Source organism: Marmota marmota, unplaced genomic scaffold, assembly GCF_001458135.2.
Source record: "Marmota marmota marmota unplaced genomic scaffold, marMar, whole genome shotgun sequence".
NCBI lineage: Eukaryota > Metazoa > Chordata > Mammalia > Rodentia > Sciuridae > Marmota > Marmota marmota.
This window is the reverse complement of record NW_025999977.1, coordinates 39,579,366-39,587,816: the sequence shown is the minus strand read 5'-3', so window position 1 is coordinate 39,587,816 and position 8,451 is coordinate 39,579,366. Positions and strand designations below refer to the sequence as shown.

The following is an 8,451-nucleotide window of genomic DNA, read 5'->3' as shown; positions in this document are numbered from 1 at the left end:
TAGGGTTCTGTAGTTTTCATTGTATAAGTCTTTCACCTCTTTTGTTAGGTTGATTCCCAAGTATTTTATTTTTTTTGAAGATATTGTGAATGGAGTGCGATATTCCATTGTTAAAAACAGAAATCAGATAACTAAAAACATAGTGGAAAAGTAATGACACTGCTAAGGATTAAGAGAAGTCAACCCTAGTGCCATTAATTTTGCATCTAGTCATGGTGACCCATTATAAAATAAAATGAGGAATAAAAAGCCTAAAAATAGGAAGGTGATTTTTTTCATTTGTGTTATGTAAACCAGAATCCTTTTCCTGCTAGCTGTGTGATTTGGGGCAAGCCAATTTAATTCTCTCTAGGCCTCAGTTTCCTTATCTAAAAATCACAAGTTTGCTGTGAGGAGACAAGAAAAAAAAACTATATGAAAACATACTTAGAATTGTAAGGGATTAGGGAAGGCTTCTGTGCTACTATCCTCCTCCTCCTCCTGAGGGCAGTGAGGCTGAGGCTGCTTCTCTGGGGGTTGGGGGAAGGGGACAGGACTACTGTTGCTTGGTTTTCCTCCACTCCCAGTGCTGGGGATTGAACCCAGCACTTCATACATACTTGGCAAGTGCTCTACAAACAAGAATTCCACCAACCCTGAATTCTAACTTAAAAACCACTTTCCCTCCATCTGGTTCCAATTCTTCCAGTTCCCTGTTTTCAAACAGAAGAACACTTGGTCATGGAAGCAAGTACTTATGAGGTTACATTATTATTATTATTCTAATAAAAACACAATAACTGCTATTAATGATTTGGTGTAATTAATACTGTTCAATGCAATCACTTATCTTTATTTTTATGAGAATAATATCGCCAACTGGCAGCATCTGTGCCTTGGGCATCAGGAAAAATCTTTAAGTGTTAAGTGGATCGAACTCACACATTAACATGTGGACAAGAGCAATGGAAATCTGTGTCCTTTTTAAAATGCTCCTTTTCCTTTCTGCATTATAGGGTTGCACAGATAATACATGTAATGTTATATTGAAAGAATGCCCTCTTCCCTAATTCTTCACCTTCAGAACCTTTTACACATTTATTTACTCATTTATACTTCTGGAATTACTATTTTAAAAAAAGTTGAGAGAAGGGTATACCTCCCTATCCCTTTTGCTTCCTTTGACTCAAATTTAAGCTTCTTTCCCAGTTATTGGAAGTTGATAACCAAAAGTCAGAGGAGTAGAATCCAAGCAAAGGCTTTGTTTCCTGCCAACGAGAGCTGAGAGTATCTTGAAAAACATGGTGAATATCACAAATGGGAGTTCTGACAAAGGAAGCTGGTATTAATGAACTTAATATAAGATGATTTTAAAGAAATCTTTGGAGGGCTTCTTCTGTTTCCCCGGTCACACTTTGGCCATCAAGTTGATAAGAAAACTTTAAATGTAAGCATCTTGGCCATGAGGCAAATGGTGCATATGGGAGTCAGGAAACTTGGAGTCTAATTTCAGTTCTGCCATTATCAAGCTAATTAAAATTCTTTGCATTTTGCCTCAAATTGTTCTGTCTGAGCCAGGCTGTAGGGTGGGGGACTGGTGTGAATTCTCTCTGGCAGGCAGGAAACCAATGGTTCTCAACCTTGTCTGCACATTGGCATGTGTCCGTCCGGGAACTTACACAAGTCCTGACGCTCTGGTTACACCCCAGATCCATTAACTCAGACTCTGCAGCTGTGACTGTGGCAGGCTCCCCAGGTGATGATACTAGGTGGTCCAAGTGGAGGACCACTGGATTGCAGAAAGCTGAACAAGTGTCTCTAAAGCTTTTGTTTGGAATAGATGATGGAGGAGCGTTCAGCCTGGGTGGTTCGTGCTGGTAACTCTGCTAAGTGGGAGAGGGAGAAGAGTGGCTTTCGGAATCTGCTGGGGTGAGGGGCCCAGCAGGCTCCAACACTAGGATCAACATATGGTGCAGCATAGAAGTTTCCTTAGCTAGTGTTTGCTGACCCAGGTCTCAATTTCAAGTAGCCCAGGTGTGCCACCCCTTGCTTCTTTCGCTTCCATCTTTCTAAAATTCATATTTATCACACTCCCCCGGGGAAAAAAAAAGATTTCTGTTTTTCACAGTGGTCCACGGAAAGGAACTATGAACTTGACATTATCACTTGATTGTGTTAGAATACAATGTGAGTACAAAGTCATGTTTATTTCCTTGTCTTCACTTCTGAGGACTCAGGAGTCATTTCTTTTCTCCTTCACCTACTCAAGCCTGACTTGTTTTCAAGCAGCAATTGAAGGTCGACCTTCCTCCCTATTTTGGCTCTCATTAATCCTCTCATTTCTGGTACTCCTACAGCATTCTTAATCAGTGCCATAATTTATTCAATGCCATCAGATATTCTTCGCAATTTCGTATTTGTCAGTTTAGGCTTCCTAAACCTTGCTGAAGACCCTAGCCTGAAATATTGGGATCCCTTCCCAAGCCTGTATACTAGAGGTGTTCCTATTAGGAATGGACCATCTTGATTACCTTTCTGTTCATTTTTCTTGGACCCATCTTGTTCCTGAAGGGACATGACTACAATTACTCCCGTATTCTAGTTGTGGCTGCAGGATGTTCTACAAGGTTCTGTTCCTACGGGCCCTCTTGAAGGCACCCTCACACTCTTTTGGCTGCAGCAGTGAAATTCTGTTGGGCAGAAAGATTCCTGAAAACTCATATAACCTGAGGTAGCTTATCTGTGTATGGCTGTTCCAGGCGAAAAAGGCTAGATCATCTATGGTTTCTTCTGTGGACAAGGATTTAAGCCAAGGCAACTCACAGAACCTAAGTGGCACCTCAGGAAACCCTAGGCCCAGCTCTGCTCTGAGTACTATAGAGCAGCGTCAGCCAATGGCACTTGGTATAGTGGTGATGTGCTCTACATCACAGGCCCTAGAAATACAGCCTGTGTGGTTGAGACATCCAGCTTTTAGTTTTGTTTTAATTACATTGAAATCTAAATGGCCACATATAGCTGGTGGCCACTGTACTTGACAATGCAGCAAGGTTCATGGAAGACAAAAGAGCTGTATTTACAGAAGCAAGGGTGCTTCCTCCAGCAGAGCTGCTTCTTTCAATCGACCACTGCAGGTTCTCTGGCAGTGAGGCTGGGCCTCAGTGTGGCTTCTGCCTTCCAGAACTATGCTCAGTACTGAGGAGGGAAACTTCAGTTAGCTCTATGATACTAAACTACTAAACATTTCTTCTTTTGGTACTGAGACTGGACCCAGGAGTACTTTACCACTGAGCTATTTCCCTAGTCCTTTTTAATTTTAATTCAATACAAGGTCTCACTAAGTTGCTTAGGACCTAAGTTATTGAGGCTGGCCTTGAACCTGCAATTCTCCTGCCTCGGCCTCCGGAGTTGTGGGGATTACAGGCAAATGCCACTGTGCCCAGAAAATTTCTACTTTTAAAATGATTGAAAAAATGGTTCTTTAGGCTGCTTGGAATCCTTGAAAGGCAGACCCCATCTAGTAATTCCATCCTTCAATAAATATTCAAGGTAAATAAAACAGAAAGGACTAAGGTATCTTGCCCAAGGTCACATGAAATTGAATACTTTGCTGAAGAAATTATCATGGATATTAAAACAGGTTATAGATTTTCAAAGAGCATATATGAAAATATTAACAATAAAACAAAGATAAATGTCATTTAACCTTTATGATTCAAGACCTTTTGTGACTTTTCAGTGCCGGTGGGGGGGTGGTTATGACGATCAGCCAATTAAGGAGATGATTGTATTGTTGCTATACAGCAAAGCCCAGAAGTTTTTTTTTTTTTTAATAAGTCTTTCAGATTAAATTTTTTTACTTGTCATTTATCATCATAAAAGATAAAAGAAGTGCTGGGTGAGGTAGTACATGCCTATAATCTCAGCAACTTGGGAGACTGTGGGAGGAAGATCTCAAGGTCAAGACTGGCCTGGCAATCTACTAAGACTCTGTCTCAAACTGAAAAATAAAGAGACCTGGGATGTAGTTTGATGATACAGAGGCCCTGGGTTCAATCCTTAGGAACACAGATGTACACACACACACACACACACACACACACGATACAAGAATATATACAATATCGGTTATTTAAGCTGCTGGTTGTTTAAATCCTGGATATAGGAGGGTTTACCTTAATAATAATCTTTAGTATATAAAGCTAATGTAATAATCACCATTATTAAGCCTGATCATCTGGGAGTAGTGGTAGGTTTGGGTCATCCCATTATTTTCTTTCATTTCCGTCACTTCTTCCTATGTAAGGTGACATAAGGTACATACTATTTGTTTTGTTGGGGTCATAAGATCCCCTGTGTTTGGAACTCCAGTCAGCACAGCCAAGTGGTTTTGGCCCTGTTGCCCTTTTACAGAGTTCAGGAAAGGACAGATTTTATTTCATTATATATTACCTGAAAGGACCTGATTACTAATTTTTGATCTCTGAAGATGAAAACCTCAATGTGCAGCCAGCTGATGCTCCCACATCATCTAGCACAGAAGGCAGCTTGTAGGGTAAGCTGTGGGCACTCTCATGAACTACTTTTCAAGTGCTCTGTGGTGAATGTCCATTTTTTTTTTTTACAACCCATTATGAATTAATAATTTTGTAAAATATAATAATAGTGAAATAAAAACAAAAGGAACCCTACAAAATATAAGGTCTGATTTATTATTACTGTTATAGTCAACAACTACAACATTACCATGTCAGATTGCTATAAATGATTCTCTGCAGACTTTCAAAGCCGTGACAGCCTGCAGTCTGGTACAGGCCTGAATGAACTTGGAATAGCATTGCCCTAACCTACTGCCTGACCTTTCTGAAGGGAAAACAGATGGCTACCTGTATTAGAGAGTTTAGATAGTCTCAGGTTTGTAGGAGGGAAGACCAGGCAATGTTTGAAGGTCATTCCAGTTTGCTGATTCCTGACCTGGGTCATTTGGGTCCATTTCTGCTCATGGCTTCCATTCACCTATAATGAAAGCAGGGCTTCTGGGCTCATTTGTGTCTCTGTGTCTTGGGCTCCTTGTTCAACACGGTTCTCCTAAACTGCCAGTGTTTGATGCTTGGAAATAACTCCCTCCTCCCCAACATTTAGCTTCAATAGAAAGGAGGAGGAAACATTTACAATATCTCCCTGGATTTTTAATCTCAAAATACCATCTTCAATTGTCATTGGACTGTACAGTTTTAGCCCATGACACAATTCCTTTTTTTTTTGTACTGGGGATTGAACCCAGAGGTGCTTTACCACTGAGCTTCATCCACAACTCTTTTTATTTTGAGCAAGTGTCTAAGTTGCCGAGGCTGGCCTTGAACTTGGGATCTCCTGCTTCAGTTTCCCAAGTTGTTGGGATAACAGGCATGTGTCATTGCATGTGCCACCTGGTCATGACATAATTCTTAACTACTTCAAGTGTTTCATTACATATGTATCACTGTGCAAATTTTTTATTTTATTTTATTTTTGCTTTTTGCAATGCTGGGTATCAAACTCAAGGTCTTTTTTTTTTTTTTTTAAAAGCTTGGTCGAAAGTATTTGAATGGACTGAGACATGCACATAAGTAACAACCACCTTTTAAAAATAATTTTTTAATACTTATTTTTCAGTTTTCGGTGGACACAACATCTTTATTTTATTTTTATGTGGTGCTGAGGATCGAACCCAGCGCCCCGCACATGCCAGGGGAGCGTGTTACCACTTGAGCCACATCCCCAGCCCCAAACTCAAGGTCTTGTACATGCTAGACAAGTACTCCACCAATGAACTGCATCCCCAGCCCCTTACAGTTTAAATGTTGATGTGACTCATACTTTTCGTCACAATATCTTGACAAATAATTCTCTTTAGCAATATAAGCATTTTTGCCTGTGCCACCAAACAATCTTGCTTCATTAGAGCTTGACTTCTAACTTTTTATAGAGTAGGGATAGGTAAATTAATGTTGCTAAGAAAGAGGGAATTTTCTAGTTTTCTTTTCTCCTATCTGTTCATTTTTATCTTGATTAATTTTATGATTTTGGTTTGTTTTAATCAGTTTTTTTGTTGTTGTTGTTGCTGTGAATAACCAGAACAACTGTAGAGGAGGAAAAGTTTATCTGAGGTCTCATGGTTTCAGAGGTCTCAGTCCATAGGAAGTTGGTTCCATTCCTTGGGGCTCAAAGTGAGGCAGAACATCATGGTAGAAGAGTGTGGCAGAGGAAGGCAGTTCACATGATGATCAGACAGCAGAGAGAGTGACTCTACTTACCAGATACCAATATATACCCCAAAGCCATGCTCCCAATGCTCCATTTTCTCTAGTCACACCCAACCTGCCTTCAGTTACCACTCAATTAATACCATCAGATGATTAGTCCATGGATTGGGTTAAGACTTTCACAACCCAATCACTTCTCCTTTGAACCTTCTTGCATTATCTCACACATAAGCTTTTGGGGATACCTCACATCCAAACCATAAGAAGGTTTCTAATTTGAATTTATCATCTTTAAAAAATTTCTATAATTTGTGGTGGTGCATCACTGTAATCCCAGTGATTTGGGAGGCTAAGGCAGGAGGATGACATGTTTGAGGCCAGCCCCAGCAATTTAGTGAGAACCACAGCAACTAGGCATGACCCTGTCTCAAAACAGAGAATAAAAAGCAATGGGGATGCAGCTCAGTGGTAAAGTGCCTCTGGGTTCAATCTCCAGTATCCAAAATAAACAAATAAATGAAAATAAAAAATTACAATCTGCTATAAAACAAGTTTAGCCAATTTGCTTAATAAAAATATAATTTACGGGCTAGGGGTGTAGCTCAGTGGAACAGTACTTGCCTAGCATGAGTGAGGCACTGGGTTCTATCCTCAGCACCGCATAAAAATAAATAAATAAAATAGAGGTATTGTGTCCATCTAAAACTAAAATTTTTTTAAATCAAGAAAAATATAATTCACAGTGGAAAGACTTCATGATGAATGGATAGATAATAACTTCTATTATAAAAATAGTTTTCTTTTAAGAAGTCTAAGAATATTATACAATTTGGTCAAACTTTTAAATAAATCCCCATCTAAGGGTTCCAGAGCAGCTAAGCAAAGTTGCCCTGCAGAGGTTTTACCTGAAGTCATGTTTTCTTATTCTTTACTGTGCGGGCTAAATTCCACTGTGGGACAAGTATGAGATGACTATGCTGGAGCCACAGTAGATGTGAAGAACTTTTGAAACTGTTGAGATGCTAACATAAACCATCACACTCCAGAAGAAGACAGACAGCACCTGTGCTTCACAACCAGCCTCCTAACTGGAACATTTCCCAAAATACAGCTCCCTGCCATTCCTCTCACATCCACTCATCTGGTTTCATGATTCATTTCCCAAGTTCAGTTCTACAATTCAAATATTTCTATTTTGTGTTTCTCTCTTTGCCTCAAATTCAACAAACCTAAAATAAAATCAATCTCAAAATCTCAGTGTTGGATGAGATCCCAGGGGACATCTAATCTTGACTTCAATGGCTACATGAATAGTTTCTATAAGGCTTCCAAGAGGGAAGTTTCTCTAATCTCTTATTTCACACCTCCAGCTCCAGGGAACTCCCCTCTTCCCAGGACAGCCATTTTGGGAATCCAGCTTCCAACACCAATTCTACATCCTGGGTTTTCCTGCCAGGAAATTATATCATCCTCTTTCTAGCTCTTCTGTCCCCTTAAGTCTGCAGTATCTGATTACTCCTAGACTATACTATTTAATCAAGTATGGGATGGGTAAGGCCTAAAGCTTTTCCTCAGCCCCTTCTCAGAGACCTTTAATTCCTAGAACACAATTAATTGTGGATTAATTGTACTGATAATTAAAATTAATCAAGAAATCAACCTTAGCAATTAAGGATTTCTTACTTTGAATGTTGTACTTCATGTGATGTTTTTGACCAAATAGCCACATGAGAATTAATCATGTAGCCATAAATTAGAAAGAGAGATGAAGTGATAATTGTGTAGTTTATATATCACTTACAGACTCCTGCTGAGAGAAAAGTGTTGTGTACAATGGGAAATGATATTTCAGAGAGACTTTGGCAAAATCTGCACAGTTCACAGAAGAGGGCTCATTTTTTTAAGTCATGTTTTTTTTATCTGCTACTCTGTAAACCTAGCCTGTTATTTCCTATATAAAACAACAACAGTGAATAAATACATTTTTACATTTAAAGGTAAAAAACCCAACATAATCTACTTTTCCTGTTATACTAGTAATGCTAGCACTTCAAATTACATGAAAGATGCAAAATTTGAAACTTTTCATTGATTTTCAAATTATTTCAGTAGGATGAATAGAAATAGAATCCCTGAATGTTACATATCATTTCTCTCCACACCTGAACATAGACGTGTGCCAAAGGATGAGTTATGTGTAGTTCATTAAGGCCCAAATTCCTTTCTA

General features: G+C 39.2%; 1 protein-coding gene across 9 annotated transcripts in view; it reads right to left on the bottom strand.

The window, feature by feature from the left end:
• Rbks (ribokinase) overlaps positions 1-8,451 on the bottom strand; it is an 87,322-nt gene that overhangs the window by 60,598 nt on the left and 18,273 nt on the right. The window lies entirely within an intron of this gene.